The sequence below is a fragment of the Pelobates fuscus genome, chromosome 11 (assembly GCF_036172605.1).
Source record: "Pelobates fuscus isolate aPelFus1 chromosome 11, aPelFus1.pri, whole genome shotgun sequence".
Taxonomy (NCBI): domain Eukaryota; kingdom Metazoa; phylum Chordata; class Amphibia; order Anura; family Pelobatidae; genus Pelobates; species Pelobates fuscus.
This window is the reverse complement of record NC_086327.1, coordinates 54,471,598-54,489,902: the sequence shown is the minus strand read 5'-3', so window position 1 is coordinate 54,489,902 and position 18,305 is coordinate 54,471,598. Positions and strand designations below refer to the sequence as shown.

Sequence of the window (18,305 nt, the reverse complement as noted above, 5' to 3'; positions counted from 1 at the left end):
GCCATTCAAAAGTGTTGGGGACTTTCACAAGGAATGGACTTAGGCTGGATCAGTGCATCAAAAGCCACTACACACAGAGGATTCCTGGACATGGGCTTCAGATGTCGTATTCCTCTTGTCAAGCCGCTCCTGAACAACAAACAACGTCAGAAGCGTCTTACCTGGGCTAAAGAAAAACAGACCTGGTCTGTTGCTCAGTGTTGCAAAGTCCTCTTTTCTGATAAGAGCAACTTTTGCATCTCATTTGGAAACCAAGGACCCAGAGTCTGGAGGAGGAAGGGTGAGGCCTGCACTGCAAGATGCTTGAAGTCCAGTGTGAAGTTTCCACAGTCTGTGTTGATTTGGGGAGCCATGTCATCTGCTGGTGTTGGTCCACTGTGCTTCATTAAGTCCAGGGTCAACGCAGCCGTCTACCAGGAGATTTTGGAGCACTTCATGCTTCCTTCTGCAGACGAGCTTTATGGGGATGCTGACTTCATTTTCCAGCACACTTCCCACACTGCATAAAGCATCAAAGCCTGGTTCAATGACCGTGGGATTACTGTGCTTGATTGGCCAGCAAACTCGCCTGACCTGAACCCCGTAGAGAATCTATGGGGCATTGCCAAGAGAAAGATGAGAGACATGAGACCAAACAATGCAGAAGAGCTGAAGGCCGCTATTGAAGCATCCTGGTCTTCCATAACAACTCAGCAGTGCCACAGGCTGATAGCTTCCATGCCACGCCGCATTGAGGCAGTAATTTCTGCAAAAGGGGCCCAAACCAAGTACTGAGTCCACATGCATGCTTATACTTTGCAGAGGTCCGATATTGTTCTATGTACACTCCTTGTTTTATTGATTGCATGTAATATTATAATTTATTGAGATTGTGGATTTGGGGTTTTCATGAGCTGTAAGCCATAATCATCGCACTTATGACAAATCACGGCTTTGCATATATTAGTTTCCCCTTTTACATTGCATTACTGAAATAAATGAACTTTTGCACAATATTCACATTTTTAGAGTATCACCTGTATATATATATATATATATATAAACATACATACACAGGGCTCAACAAATTCCAGGTGCCAGTGCGCCATGGCGACTAGACATTTCGCCCTGGCACCTGACATTTGTCAGCACTTTGCATAGCCGCGCAGGAAACATTAGAGTCAGCCGCGACGGGGAGCATGGAGACAGCGCGTGAGGGAGCAGTAACCTTCCTGCAGTTCCTCTCTGCTCCCTTGCGCGCTGTTTAGTGACATGATGTATCTCTGCCTCTGGCATCACTATAGAGAGCGCGCAGAGGAGCAGAGAGAAACTGCAGGAAGACTGAGAGGAGACACAATGGACACCAGGGAAAGATCCACTCAGCTATCCCAAAGGCTGGGTGGATTTAAATAAAAATAGCAATTTGTGTGTGTGTGTGTTGCAAGGGCCTGTAAAGTGTGTGCGCATGCATCTAGGTGCTGCATTGTGAGTATATGTGTATTGGGTTTGCATTGTATGCTTATCAAGAAGCTGTAGTTATGGTGCCTGCTAATTTGAGAAAGGACATCTTGGAGGGGAAGGATGTAAATTTGGTATCACTACTCATTGCCTCCCAAGATGTCCTGGAAAATAAGACATATGCTTATGGTGACATATCAGTGATACTTAAATCTAGGGACCTCAGACTGAATCGTAAGCTGTCAATCCCTGTATTTGTCTTGGCCTTTGTGACCTACAGGGATGTAGTATGCTCAGTGCATCCCCATAGGAGGGAGGAATTGGATCTGTACCTACACAAGCTGGTGGATTTGGGGCACAAGTACGGCTTTTTACGACTACCACCGTGCTTTCGCCACAAAAGCGTCGGCGGCTCTATCCCAGTTTAGTTATCAAGTAGACTGGAGTGTGCTGGATACAGAGCTCTTTTGTCGACACTTTGCGGGCCTCAAGACACCAGCTTGTGCCATTTGTGCTTCCAATTCGCACACGGCAAATCTATGTCCCAATACCCCAGAGGTAAATACTTTCTGCCCCCCTCCCAATATGACACCGGCCGGGAGACCAGCCAAGGTCCTTAAAGATAAACTGGGCCGCGATATTATATTTCTGGGGAAGTCGCAAGTTTGCAACAATTTTAATACAGGCACTTGCGGGTTCAGTGCCTGTAGGCTGCTTCATGTTTGTTCCTTATGTTTCCGGGCTCACTCTAAAGCAATGTGCCCAAATAAATTATACCCCAAGCAGTACTTATTGTCTATTGATTTCTCACTGCTGAGAGAGTTATTATGTGATCACCCATCTCAACACTTAGTGGAATTTTTGGTGTCAGGTTTCACGTCAGGATTTCACACAGGTATTATCCACATGCCTACTGGGGTCTTAGAATGCAAGAACTTGCAAACAGCCATAGCGGATCCTGACGCTATTGACCGACTTATACAGAAAGAGATTGACCAAGGGTTTGTAATTGGCCCTTTTGATTCTCCACCTTTTGCTGTATGGAGAACCCCATAGGTCTGGTCACGGGTAAATCCTCAAACAAGCAAAGGTTGATTCTTGACCTCTCTGCTCCCCATGCATCATCTACACCAAGTCTAAACTCACTTATTCCGTCAGAAGAGTTTTCGCTGCAATAGGCAACTATAGATAATGCCATCACGGCCATCCTCTCAGCAGGAGTGGGCGCTTGGCTTAGTAAGACGGACATAGTAAATGCATTTAAGCTACTCCCTATTAATCCATCCCTGTGGCATTTACATGGTGTTAAATGGCAGGAGTTATATTATTTTTTCACACGTCTCACATTCGGTTCCAAGAGCAGCCCACGTATTTTTGATATGTTTGCCGAGACGTTGTGTTGGATATTGCTTAACACCTGTAGATGCCCCACCATTATTCATTATCTGGATGACTTTCTTTCCATAGAAAGTAACCTCTTACCTCCCAGTAGCCTCCTGGCTACGACACGACTTTTTACACAACTAGGAGTCCCGATTTCACCTACTAAGACTGAAGGTCCCGATACGGTCATCAACTTCTTGGGGGTTGTGCTTGATTATGTACACATGCAGGCTAGTCTTCCCAGGGAAAAGATCGAACGCATACTGGCCGCCATTGACCTTTACTTAACCGAACAGTCATGCAGCAAAAAGGAGTTGCAATCCCTGTTGGGTTCCCTTAATTTTGCCATGAAAATTATTCCTCAAGGGCGGGCTTTTATATTCCGCCTGCTCAGTTTATTTCCTCGTTTTCAGACCGATTCCTCCCGTATAACGTTAGATGTGCATGCCACCGCTGACTTACGCATGTGGAGGGAGTTTTTACTGCACTGGAATGGAAAGAGCATTTTTGTACCAGTATTATCAGATGAGTCTGTTTCTATTTGGACAGATGCTGCGGCCACTTCCGGTTTTGCCGCTATTTTTGGCAAGGAATGGATGTGGGGCAACTGGCCAAAGGAAATTGCTGAGATTCCAGAATTCAAGGACACGTCTGCTTTATTTGAACTTTATCCCATTGTAGCAGCCGCGGTTAAATGGGGAGCTGTCTGGTCAGGGAAGTCGGTGCGGTGCTTCTCGGACAACATGGCAACATGCAATATTGTTAACAAGGGACGTTTCTCTTCCCTGGCCATCATGCAATTTATTAGGAATTTCACATGGCAAGCAGCGAAATACAGTTTTTCCTGGGGTTCTCAATGTTGCTGCTGACCATTTATCCCGATCTCGTTTTCAGGGGTTCCGGGCGGCCCTACCCACAGCGGCCTTAATACCCACTCCAGTACCACAGTGGCAGGAGATAGTGTTGGATTAAACAGATTACTCGGAGGTGCTGAACGGACGGCGCGGAGGAGGAGAGAGCTGACAGGAGCTGCAGGACAGGGGGGCGTGGTTTGGCCGTGAACGAAGATGGCCGCGTAAAGACCGAGCTCCGACCCACTCAGCTAATAAAGCGGACTTACCCATCAGCACGGCACGAAAATGGGGCGCACTAAACGCCCAGACGGATCCCAAACACCCAGGCACCCAGCAACTGCCGCACATACGGGCCCCATGGATGGCTACCTGGCTCCGGCACCCGCCGAATACCACGAGGCAGCCGGCGCAAGCATGGCCGACTCCCCGACCACCTCACCAGTACCGGAGACGGCTGCACCCACGCTGGCGGACATCAGTGCGGACATAAAGGCAATTAAAGCCCTGGCAGCAGCAATGGTAACTAAATCAGACATGCAGACCCTATCCGAGAATCTACACTCAGCGATCCGCACTGAGGTAAACTCTATTAAGGCCGAAATCTCCACACAGGCCTCCAGGATACAGGCAGCTGAGGCCTCAGTGCAAGCTGTTGGGGAGAGGGTTGAAGCCTCAAATCTGGCCATACATAGACAGGGCAATATCCTCCTACACCTTAGACGCCAAACCGAAGATCTTGATAACAGGGGCCGCAGATCGAACATTAGGGTCCGTGGCCTTCCGGAACCTGAAGGGGCGGAAGCCGTAGAAGCAACACTACAGTCGCTGTTCCGCGACATACTGGGCCCAGAAGCGCCAGACTCCATAACATTTGACAGGGCGCATAGGGCTAACAGAGCACGCACGTCTGATAACACACCGAGAGACATTATATGTTGCCTCCACTCCTATAAGCTGAAGGAGAAAATTATGAACAAGGCCCGCGCAAGGCCCACCTGGCGTTTCAATGGCGCAGAAGTTGCCCTCTTTCAAGACCGCTTGAGGCTCGTAGGGCACTGAGACCCATCACAGCACTACTCAGGGATAGAGGGATCCCATACAAATGGGGTTTCCCCTTTATGTTATTAGCCAGACATCATGACGACTGGTTCCCGCTACGCTGGCCGGAGGAGGTGCCCAGGTTCCTTCAGCGCCTCAACCTCCCACCTACAGAGGTCACCGACTGGATCCTGGGGCCACTGGACCAGAGGCAGGGACTTCACACCCCGAACTTACAACGAAGACGACGAGACGTCACACCTAGGCGCCCACAGGCCCGTAGGCAACTGATGCCCACGGACCCGGAGGAATAAAGTTCTACCCCCCACCTGTATCCTCCAAGCAAGGAAGACCGACCAGGACACACTAACGTACCACGGCCCGCTGACAACCACAGATGACATCGCTATCCCGTGTACATCAGATGCCAGATAAGTACTGTTTACGCACACACAAGTAAGGGGACTTGTTCATGACCGGGTGCTACAACACTCCGCTAACACGCCCCTGGGTGAGGAAAGCTACCCCAAGTTGTTTAGGGAGGGGGGCCTGTAGGGGGGGGGACTCACCGTTTGGCCTACCCATGGGATGGGGTATCTGCAGGGCATATCCCGCATGTGCACGTAAGACACAACCTATGTCGCTATATGGGACTATTGAACTGCTATACACACGTGCACATATATGGAGACTTCCCTAAGGCAGGGTGTTGCCACACATTCTCAACATGCCCCGGGAGACGGGAGGCTGCTCTAAGTTGTTTTGGAGGGGGGCCTAAGGGGGATAGGATGCACCTTCTAGCTTGCCCGCGGGATGGGACTCTTGCGAGACATGCCCCACTTGTGCACGCGGAACACGAACTAGATTGCTCCATGAGACTGCTGGTTATTCAAGCATTTGATGTATTATGGTTTTACTGAAGCTGTGCTGCGAGCTGGTCCGGTCGTAGCTGTAACTTATCACCGGCTATGGCACCAGAAGGGGGATAGATGGAGGGAGGGGGGGAACGAATGGGGGATTTTTATGTGAATATTGCTTTTATTTCGTTGATATTGTTATGCCGGGCCATATTGGGTGTGATAGCTTTATGGGCGGGAGAAGGGCGGAGACGCCACGGGGACATAGGGCTACGGAAGGGACGGGGGCCACGAAGTGAGCTTACCTGGGACTACACCTACGAATGTACATATAGTATCAGATTTCTGGGGTGGGGGGGGCGTGGGGAGGTCGGGCTGGGAGGGGGGGCGGCTGATCTCTGAATAATGTTACGATGTGAGGTCATATGTTTATTAGGTAGCATTGTTTATACCTTGCAATGTATGATAAGACTCACTTGCGATGTTCACTCTTGGCAGACAAACACACGCACTCCCATACCACCTGACTCTTGCCCTCCCCCCCCCCCCCCCCATGGATGGCCAGCCCCGCTTCCTGCCCCCGGAACATAGGAACGGGGACGGAGCCCGATATGGGAGACAGGGGGACTAAGACCGAACTCCCTGTGCGGCCGGTCCGGCCAGACACGGCCCAAAATTCGAACTACCTTACGACAGCAATGGGCTATCCGCCCCGACACAGGGTAGGACCAGCAGCCACACGTACCGTCTATCCCTACAGTTGTAGACCCATTCCCCCATACTTCGTGACCGTAATACTCGATTTTTTATACAAGTATTGGCCATTAAATTCAACTTAGGAACATGTGGGACACGGACACTCCTTTGAGAGTACACACACTACTACATCACTGGACACTGTACATCCATTACTGACCGGACAGTGACACAAGACATCTTCGGCCACACCGCCACCCCGACATACACCTGTGTAGACCACATTACTGGGGGCCCCAGGACCGTGGCTGCCCTAGCCTGATAGGGAACGGTACGGTCTTGTTATCCACCCAGCTACACAGGACACCCTCGAGTGGAGGAGTTAACTTTAATTCTTATTGATAACGTAACACTGAGCACTCACAACAGGGGCCTCCTGGGACGGGCTACACTGGGTGTGGGCCGAGCCGCCCCCAACTCGTGGGACCTGTAACTTACGAAGGTTCTACCTTTCATCTTCTTTAACTGCACTTATAACCTTCTTCTTTTTTCTCTTCCACCCTCCCATCCCCCCCCCCCCCCTCCCCCTCACACCGACAGGCAGCGCGCGCGAAGGCCACTGGACCCAGAACACCTAAACACGACCGCGGAGTCACCAGCGACCTCGCCCGCACTATCCCAATGGCGTACACAGCAGCGCCTCTACATGTCCTTACGCAAAACTGCCGAGGCCTTAACTCACCTGAGAAGCGCGCACACCTCCTACGAGAACTTCATCGCAAACGGATCTCGGTAGCAATGCTACAAGAAACACATCTCAAATCCTCGGACACCCATAGACTGAAAGACAGAGTTTACCCAATTAACTATCACAGCACTCATCCCGAAGCCCGCAAGGTGGGAGTTGCGATACTGCTGGCCGCTAATCTGGCCTTCACTCTGCTGGACCGACAGACAGACCCCAACGGTAGGTTTCTCTTCATCAAAGGCACGATTACGGGGAAGACATACACCTTTGCCTCTATCTATGCGCCAAACGCAAAACAGGCGATGTTCTTATGCAAAACATTCCGCCAACTGGCAGCATTCACGGAAGGCACCCTCATCATAGGGGGGGACTTTAACGCACCACTGGATCCGTTGCTGGACTCCTCGACGGGACACAGCTGTATCCCACAATCCGCGATTAGGGCCATCAAGAAGACCATGCGAGACTCGAGATTGGTGGACGCGTGGCGGACCATTCATCCAACAACCCGTGATTTCACGCACTACTCCGCCATACACAGAAGATACTCTCGCATTGATTATATTCTGATCCAACAAGAAGGCCTCCAACACATACAGTCGGCAACAATCGCACCTACACCGTGGTCAGACCACAGTGCAGTGGCCGTGAAGCTTGACTCCCCGCTGTTCAGGCCTGCCAGGATGGAGTGGAGACTAAATGAGTCGCTCCTCTCGGATCCGGGTGTGCTGGCTGACCTGACCGAACACCTCACTAATTACTTCAGGGAAAACGACACGGAAGAGGTATCAAAAGTGACGCTATGGGAGGCACATAAGAGTGTACTTCGAGGTCACCTCATTAGAATTGCTTCCCGCAAGAAGAGGGAATCGCAGCGACGTATGTTGGAGCTCACCGACCAAATCTCCCGCTTGGAAACACAGCACAAACGATCACAACTTGAAGAACACTATCGCCCACTTTTGGATGCCCGCCGACAACTGGCAGACCTGGTTGCCAGCAAACACCATAGGGCGACACAACGATCCAAGGCCTTCTTCTACATCCATGCGAATAAAGGAGGGAGACTCCTGGCCCGTATGATCCGGCCCCAACAAGCGAGGGCACAGGTTCACGAACTCCGGAAGACCGATGGCTCACTTACTCAATTCCCTGAAGCAATTGCCACTGAATTCTGTAACTACTACAGACAACTATACAATTCCACACCGACACTCCCCGACGCCCACGGAGCGAACCTACAAGACGCAACATGGCGTTACCTACAAGGTTTCCAACCCGACGCTCTAACACCAGAAGAAGCAGAACTGCTGGAGGCCCCGATCACCACGGAAGAGGTACAGGCAGCGATTAAGACAGCAAAAAGAGGGAAAGCTCCGGGACCGGACGGACTCTCGGCGGGATATTACAAATCATTCAGGGACATTCTTGCGCCGCATCTAATGTCAGCCCTCAATCGACTCCAACAGGGTGACACACTACGCCAGGAGACGTTGGCAGCCACCATCACGGTAATTCCTAAACCAGGCAAAAACCCCGAAAACTGCAGCAGCTACCGGCCGATCTCGCTTCTTAACGCGGATGTGAAACTCTTCACTAAGATCATTGCTACCAGATTACAACGGTATGTGCCACGCTTGATACACCCGGACCAAACGGGTTTCGTTCCGGGACGGGAAGCCAGAGATTGCACGCTCCGGGCGTTCTCTGTTCAGGCATTAGCCCTTAGAGAAAAATCAGGCCTACTAATGCTCTCCACAGATGCCGAAAAGGCTTTTGATCGGGTAAACTGGAGCTTCATGATGGCGACGCTACGAAAAGTGGGACTAGGAAGAGGGATGATGGCTTGGATAGAGGCGCTATATACGGACCCCTGCGCTAAAGTACGGGTGAATGGCGCCCTCACGGACGCCTTCACCATCCACAACGGCACGCATCAGGGTTGCCCATTATCACCACTCTTGTTTGCCATCTCGCTGGAACCATTCTTGGATAGGGTGAGACTTACCCCGGAGATCAGGGGGTTTCGGCATGGGACTCAGGAACATAAGGTAGCTGCATACGCAGACGACATGCTCTTCTTCGTGAGCGACCCGACTGATTCCCTGCCGGCATTGATGCGAGAATTCGATACGTATGGCCGGTTATCGGGACTGAAACTTAATCTAACTAAATGCGAAATATTAGATGTCTCGACCCCGATGGACGTAGGAGAGCAAATTCAACGTGAATACCCCTTTCATTGGTGTCGGGACCAGATGCGATACCTGGGAATCTGGATACCCAGGAACCCGAAAGAAATTTATGCCACGAATTACATCCCCCTTTTGCGCACAATCCTCAACGATCTCAAAAGCTGGAACTACGACCACATCTCCTGGCAGGGACGTATATCGGTAATAAAGATGAACGTCCTCCCGCGGCTCCTTTACTACTTTCACACCATCCCCTGGCACATCCCGACGGGATTTTTTGCATCTCTTAAGTCAGCGGTGATACAATACATCTAGAAGGGAGAAAGGGCACGGCTCAGCTTTGACAAGTTATGCCTACCCAAAAATTGGGGAGGCCTGGCTTTGCCAGATATCCGCAAATACTATCATGCCACGGTACTACAGCGGATTAGGGATTGGCAGGTGGCACCTGACACCAAACTGTGGGTGGCACTGAATAGAGAGGGTAGTAACAAAGCCCTCCACAGACTCACGTGGCATAATTCGGTGGACGCAACGTCAATGCTAGGTGCTGAATCACCCGTCGCTCAAACATTGAAGACATGGTCCCACCTGAGACGTAACCAACACATCTCCCCGCAGCCGAGCCCCCTGATACCGATCACCTTCAATTCTGATATAGGAGGAGGACTTCCCCGTTCTTCCTGGCCAGTTGTAGGAAATGATGACTTTGTCCTGATATCCGAAGTCCTCAGTAACGCGGGTATACAGAACCTTCGAGACTGGAGTGGGATACCACATCCAACACTCATGCATAGATTTCATTATGCGCAACTACGACATTTTTACTATAACCTTCCCAACAGGGTAGCAATACATAGAGAACAAACGTGGTTTGAACATCTCTGCACGACTGACTCAGATGCCGATGGCAGAGTCTCAGTCATATATCAACGGCTAATAACGGGAGAACGCTCCAGGAACACGGCGTTCAAAAGAAGATGGGAAGAGCTGACGGATAGGACGTTCACCGACACACAATGGGAACAGATATTGATTCTGCAGCACAAGAGCTCCATCAGCACCAATTACCAGGAGGTCAACTTCAAACTGCTTTCCCACTGGTACAAGACCCCCTCCTTGCTACATAGAATATTCCCGGGATCCTCAGACGCATGTTGGAGATGCGAATCCCACACAGGCACAATAAGACACATTTGGTGGGACTGCGCACGGATTAAGCCGTTTTGGGAGGATATACAACGAGAGATGAAGACCATACTGGGAGACCTACCTGACCTCACCATAGAAATGGCCCTACTCCATCACACCGAGGGCTCAATTGCCCAATACAAGAGGTCGATAGTCCGACACCTACTAAATGCGGCTAAAGCATCCGTTCCCGCTAAATGGAAGCAAACACAACCACCGACTGTGACGGACTGGCTTCAGAGAGTAGAAGACATCCACACGGCTGAGGCGCGATATGCAGAATTGCTCGGAAGGAGTACCAAACATGTAGAGGCCTGGACCCCGTGGTATGTATACCTCTCACGACCAGGAGCAGTGAGACCATGAAAACACACCATTTCATACGGTCTTGGAGAGACCGAGCGTGCGCTGATGTCTGGTGCCATATCTAAACCCAACCCCTCCCCCCCCTCCCCCCCCCTCCTCACCCACCCCCCCCCCCTCTTCTTCTCCTTCCAACAATATACGAGGTTTCTTACTCATCCCCACGCGACCCATCTCTGGGACTCAGTGGTAGCGGCTCGGACTGCCCCAGGGGGGCCGGAACGGGGGTACCTGACTGTGAGGATGCGTGAGCTATAGGAGAACTTTGTAGTAGACACCAGAGAGGCACTCCAGTGCCATCACCCCCCAAAACATTAAATAAACAACTAACAACTGATTACAGGGACGACTAGGACACTAAACGAACTGAATAACGACTCCACAGTATGACTCAATAGACCGACGAGGGGAAGGGAACATAACATACGCCCTGCGACACTCCAAGGCACCCCATCAGGCGTCTGACTGACGGACCTACGAAGGGGACAGACTCACCTAAACCACTCCTGTAACATAGGTAGCCACTGGAGGTTCTCCCCCAGGAGACCCTAGACTAGGACGAGGACTTGAGGGTTACACCCTTAGTGGTGCACTGAATGTGCTTGACAATCACACCCTCAATTGCTACACAATGCACTTAGCTCATCGATAAATACTCACATGTCCTCGACACTGCTCCCACGCAGGATTACGAAGAGGCCCTCAGTCATGTATGTCGCATCTCGTTATGACTACAAATATGAACACTACCTTCCCTCCCGGCTATTAGACTTAAAACCGGGCCACCTGAAGGTGCCACGGAATAGGGGCCCTAAGTTATCCCATTATTTAGCTTTCATTGAGAGGTTTTTGATGTTACTGGAATGGCATTAGCTTTTAACGATGCATCTAACTATATTTGTTCGCTTGTCACTTTGCTAGAGTTGCCTACGCTTTATTGGCTAATGAACAACCATATGACGCTTGTTGCATACCAGATGATCAGAAGATAAAAATGCTTACTTTTGATGTTAATTTTCGAACTGACTTGCCGTATATACACTGTTGTGGTGTATGACTGTTTGTTTCTGTACTCACCTGTTCGTAATAATAAAGAATTTACAAAAAAAAAAACAGATTACTCGCTCACAGATATCACCTCTCACAATTAGGGCTTTCTGTTAACACTAGAAAGGTTTATGGCAGGGCTTTTCATATGTTTAATACATTTGTGATGGAACACAAAATTTCTGACAAATTTGCCATGAGCACAATGATTGCGTTTATTTCTTTTTGCCATCTTCACTTAAAACTATCCTTCAACACCATTAAATTATATATCACTGGTATTCAACACCACATCCTCACCACATGGCCTGATAAACAACGTTTCCTGTCCTCTTATCAAGTAAAGTCCGTACACGGCACCTACACCATCCAGATTACCTAAACACGATCTCCTATTTCAGTCACTGTCGAATCTTTTAGACACTTCACCTTTTGAGACTCGCACAAACCAGGTCATTAAAACAGCCATCTACTTGGCATTCTATGGGTTCCTTCAGCCCAAAGAGTTTACCACCACTAATTATAACACTCCAAACTTCCTCACAAGAGCTAACCTAGTTAAAACACACGACCACTATTCACTGTTCCTACACCATACAAAAACCAGTGTGAAGAGACAGACGGTGACTATTCCCTATTACCCTACTGACAATAAATGGTGCCCTGTGGTAGTCTTCGACCAGTACCTTTCTTCCATCTCAATGACACCACATCAACCACTACTGGCATTATACGGTAAGACTCTGACGATCAGTAAGTTCATGCTCTCCGTAAGAACATTGTTAGTACGCTTGGGATTAAAGCCGGCCAAATATTCTGGTCATTCATTTCGAATAGGAGCAGCTACTACCGCTTCAAAAAAAGAATATCCCGGCACACATCATTAAAATTATGGGCCGCTGGAAGTCCACAGCTTACACCCGATACATTCCCCAGCCAGTTCAAGAAGTACGCCTAGCATTCAAGAATATGATTATGTGGGGGCGGAGCCTGACCGGGGAGCCGAACAGACACGAAATCAGTGAGCTTCCGATCCTGCACCCAAATATCGGCAGAAAACAAGCGGACCCCGCCTGATATTGAACCCCAACCCACCTCACCCTGTGCCACGGAGGCTGAGGAACTGGGGGATACCTCACACCCATGACTACCTTGCAGGGAACCCGGAACGGAGGATCGAGGCCTACATCACACAGTGCAGAGGAGAGGCGGCCGCTCTCCCTGTACTTTGAAAGCATGCAGCACCCGCAGTATCGGGCTGCCCCCTCCCCCTGGGACCGGTGGGGGTTATCCCGGCCCCACTCAACAAATCCTGTACACTTACGCAGCCTACAAACGAAGACGGCTACCAAAACTACCTGCTACACCAGCAGGACGCAAGCGACACTAAAATGGCGGATGCACAGTCTACTGAGGGCCATGCGCTGCCAGAAGCCCAGCTTCGCCTAGACGACTCATTAACCTCTCGCCTGCAAATGCTGCTTGAGAACCTCTGGGCGAAAGTGGAAGCTCGACAAAGTAACGCACTGATGCAGACACAAGTGAACCCTGGTGCCCAGCTGAAACGTGAGATCGCCAACCGGAGAGCGCCCGGCAAACCCCCGGGTGTGTACTCGACAAAGCTGACGATCACTCACTAACCGACCCCGTCCGGGCTGAAGGCCCACAAGGGCGAAACCCCGATGTATCTCCCACAAAGGTGGAGACTCATACGCCGCAGGCGGCGGAACACCACTACGAGCTCCAGACCTGTCCCAAAGGGAAAGGGCCCGGCCTTGAAAAGTCCCCGAGCCCGTGGAACAATGATACTGGCCTTCACACAAACCCGGAGCAGGGGGATGAGCCCAGGTTCTCCCTGGCTACTCGCCACCATCTGGACTTACCCGACGCTATCACTACAGCTCCCACTCAGAGGCCCAAAAAACCGCAACCGTCCGAAGCAGACAGGACCCCAGGGCCTAACTACTCTCCTCACCGCAACGATGCCGCCGCAGACTCCCAGAGAACACAGCGGATGGGGCCTCCGGCTACAGTGGGCGCATGAACTGCCCCTGATGGGAATAGGCTGAGAGGGACTATCACGGCCCGATGGCACGATGTATCCCGGCAAGCTGACCTACTGCAATGGCTCAATTTATTTAGTTTCTATATATGTTTAACAGTTGCCCAATAGGCCTCAAGAGATGTAGGCATCTTTAATGCGGCTACCTCCTTAGCCTGGTCAGCCAGCTAACGTTTAAGACTCACTGATTAATCTGGTTTTTATGCTATTTTGTATCACGCGAGGTCATTCTTTGTAATTGTTTTATGCCTGCTTTCAGTTTAAACTCTGTCTAACTAGACTAGCGCCACTAGCCGGTGTATTAATGCACCTCCCTAGAGAAGCTGAGCCAGCCTGCCTGGTACTCATGTAATCCGCCCCACCGTCTACACTGTATTACTCACTCGGTAGGCACATGAGCAAGTTATTATTTTCATTATATTTTAGTACTTTGTAGGCTTTAAAGTGTGATCTTGCCTAACTTAAATGCTAGCTACCTTAACATGAGTTACCCGCACTTAATGTTGAGCTGCTTACGATTTGTTCCTATCGTCCTACCACATTTATCATTGTTTACCCTAGCTAGACTAATCTAGGCGCATACAGCACTTAAAACGCTGGTCTCCCAGTCCACCTTTCTCAAAGCATTAGTCTAACCGTTTTTCCATTAGTTTAACCGTTTTTCCATAAGCTTTACCTAAATTACTATTGTAACCATGCTTCACTGCAATAGCCTGTGTAACTTACCAGCAATATAAGCTTATACAACTTGTGTTATTACTACACTTTAAATCGATCCTGCAATGCCTTAACTACTTCTGCCTACTTATAACATATTATTATAAAATTGTGCATGTAAATCAAAACCCCGCATGTTCAGCGAGGGAAATGCCTGAGGAATGCTGTCGGGGCACCTCAAGACTGTTTGTATTATCTCACTGCACTGCAAAGATAAAAAATTAAAAAAAAAAAAAAAAAAGAATATGATTATGTAATAATATTATTCTGTATTGTAGGCTGAATAAACTGGTTACATCTTTTTGCCCTCTTTTATTTTCAGGCCTACTGCGTCGTCAGTTACGGCACACCCCAACTGACTGTTCAGGTCTTGTTTGTTTAGGTTACTAAATCTACGGCTTTATGCCTTGACCACAAATGGAAGGCAGGGCCTGAAGTTTTGGGAGAGGCTTGGTTCCCCTTCTTAAAGAGATCCAGCCCTTCACTCACTACCATCTCAGGTCTAGAGATTTGTCCCACCCACCACTCCTCCTTTTAAACATTTCTTGAGGTAGGCCCTCTTTTATTTTCAGGCCTACTGCGTCGTCAGTTACGGCACACCCCAACTGACTGTTCAGGTATTGTTTGTTTAGGTTACTAAATCTACGGCTTTATGCCTTGACCACAAATATATATATATATATATATTTATATATGAGATATGGTGTGTAATGGTGTGAAGCATGTATGTATGTGTGTGGGGGTGAAGGTATTTGGGGAAGAATTATGTGTGTGAGGGGTACACTGTGTGTGTATGCAAAGGTGTACTCTGTGTTTGTGGGAGTGTACTGTATGTGGGTAATTCACTGTCTGTGAGGGTGTACTTTGTTCAGGGGGTTAGAGAGTGGGACAGTGAAGGTATATATATATAATAGGTTGATGGCTTGGCACTCTCCTTACCAGGATTTCAAATATACCTGCCTGGGTGCAATCCACGTGTATATATATATGAAATATGGTGTGTAATGGGGTGAAGCATGTATGTATGTGCGTGTGTGTGGGGGATTCATTGTCTTTGATGGTGTACTGTGTTCAGGGGGTGTAGAGAGTGGGACAGTGAAGAGCTTTACAATTTTTACTTTAATTATTGTTTACAAAAAAAAAGAATATTCCCCTTTCCGTCATCTTACCTTGCAGGGAGTGGGTGGAACAATCAGATCTGTGGTGGTTGAGAAGGCTGCCTATCCATCGGGTACAGGGGAGGTCACGAGATGAGAGGTATCTCTCTTGGAGCTCAAGCACTTACAGAGACTGACCCATACAAACCCAGACTGACCCATACAAACCCACAGACAGACCCATACACAGACAGACCCATAAACATACACAGACAGACCCATACACACACACACACTGACTGACCCATACACGCACTCAGACTGCTCCCTTACACAGACTGACCCATACATACACAGACTGACCCCCACACACACAGACTGACCCACACACACAGACTGACTCATACACACACAGACTGACCAACCCCACACAGAATGGCAAATAAACACAAACTGACCCCCCAACACACAGGCTGACCCATGCACACACTCACACAGACTGACCCTCCACACACATACGGACCCCTTCACACACAGACTGACCCATACACAATCACAGAGACTGACCCCCCCACACACAGACTGACCCATACCACACAGACTGACCCACCCCACACAGAATGACCCATACACACAAACTGACCCCCCACACACATACTGACCCCCTCACACACAGACTGACCCTTACCACACAGACTGACCCACCCCACACAGACTGATCCCCATACACAAAGACTGACCCCCCACCCACACCCATACACACACAGACTGACCCATACACAAACTGACCCCCACAGACACAGACTGAACCTCCACACAGACTGATCCACACACACACAAACTGACCCCCCACACCAATACACACACAGACTGATCCGCCCCCCCACACACACACAGACCGAGCCCAACACACACAGAGACTGATTAACACTTACCTGCAGCTGCTGGATGCTTCTGTGCAGAGCTCAGCTTCCTCTCCCTGTCTCTCCCCTGCGCTGCTCTCTATGACCCAGGAGGAAGTCCTCCCAGCACAGTGCCCCCTCTGGCCGCACGTGGGAAAAGTCCACCAGTAACAGTAACAGCTTGTGAAGGGAGACACAGTGCTCCCGACTCCAATTTCAATTAGGGGGGGGGGGAGCACAAGGGGGGACACTGCATGATATGGGGGGGGGGCATGGCCCCCTCTGGCCTCCCCTAGTGACACCACTGCTCATAGGTATGACCGAAACGGACGCGGCTTATATAGGGACGACTTACCATATACACATAGCGAAGGACTACATAAATTTTTTAGGTATTCGCTTGACGGTAGACCCCACTCAACTATACCAACATAACTACACCCCATTGATTCGAACTTTAATAAGTGACATGGAGAAATGGCTGGATAAGCCGATTTCATGGATTGTGTGGATACACTCCATTAAAATGAATGTCCTTCCTAGCATATTGTTCCTTTTCCAAGCCCTCCCGGTCCAATTGACTAAGTCTAATTTAGGGACACTCCAACAGGCCATCGGCAAGTTCATTTGGCAGAACAAGTGACCTAGAGTCTCATGTAATGTGCTTTTCAGGGCAAAAAATAGAGGGCGATTGGGTTTCCCGAACCTTTATTATTATTATACAGCAGCGGAACTGGCCCAGATAGCACTATGGCATTCTCCCCCGGAGGAGAGAAGATGGGTGGATTTGGAGTCCTCCCTTATGGGGGCGGATTTTCCCCAATTCTTGATGTGGATCCCTAAAGAACACAGACCGACTGTTCTGGTAGCACGCCCCGCTATATTAAACTCCCTTAAAATATGGGATGATGCTGCTCTTAAATATGGCTTAACATCTTCCCCTTCTCCGATGACCTCATTCCTGAGGAATAGAGTGTCTCCCCCCAGAATGGTAGCACAGGATTTTAGGGATATTGAGAACACGGAATTGCAGAGATTAGGACATCTCTTCGAGAATGGCTCTTTGGTGACCTTCGAAGAATTGAAAACTAGGGCCCCATTGAGACCTTTTGACTATTTTCGATATATTCAGTTAAGGGATTATGCCCAATATCCACAGGTTAAAAAAGCGGCTTTAACACAGCTAACATTCTTTGAGGTGATGTGCCTCAGAGTACAGTTTCCGAACGGGCCAAGCTCATGTCTCTACACTCACTTGAGCACTCATACACTAGAATGGGGACGGATCACATACACGGAGCAGTGGGAGGCGGATCTAGGCCAAAAACTGTAGGGCATAGAATGGCAGGAAATTTGGGAGGCCACCGCAACGTCCTCTGTGTGTGTCTCTCTGCCGGAACAGTCAGACCTTATTTAGATGGTACACTACACTGGTGAAACTACACCGAATGAATAAAACCCCAACAGACTTGTGTTGGAGAGGGTGCGGACAAAAAGGCACCTATATCCACATGTGGTGGGAATGCCCGGAGGTGCAGGCTTACTGGAAGCTGATTGCGGCGTTAGCACAAGATGTTTTTGAAAAAGAGGTCAAAATGGACCCATGGGTGTTCCTCTTGGACAGATCTTCTACATAAAATAAACCTAGTCGCCAGGGGGGCGCTGGAACAGGTATGGTTACAGAGGGAGACACCTACAATTACTGTGGTGATACAAAA

At 49.5% G+C, this 18,305-nt stretch overlaps 1 pseudogene; it reads left to right on the top strand.

Moving 5' to 3' along the window:
- Window positions 1–17,575: 17,575 nt before the first annotated feature.
- LOC134576876 (zinc finger BED domain-containing protein 4-like) overlaps window positions 17,576–18,305 on the top strand; it is a 41,359-nt pseudogene continuing 40,629 nt past the window's right edge.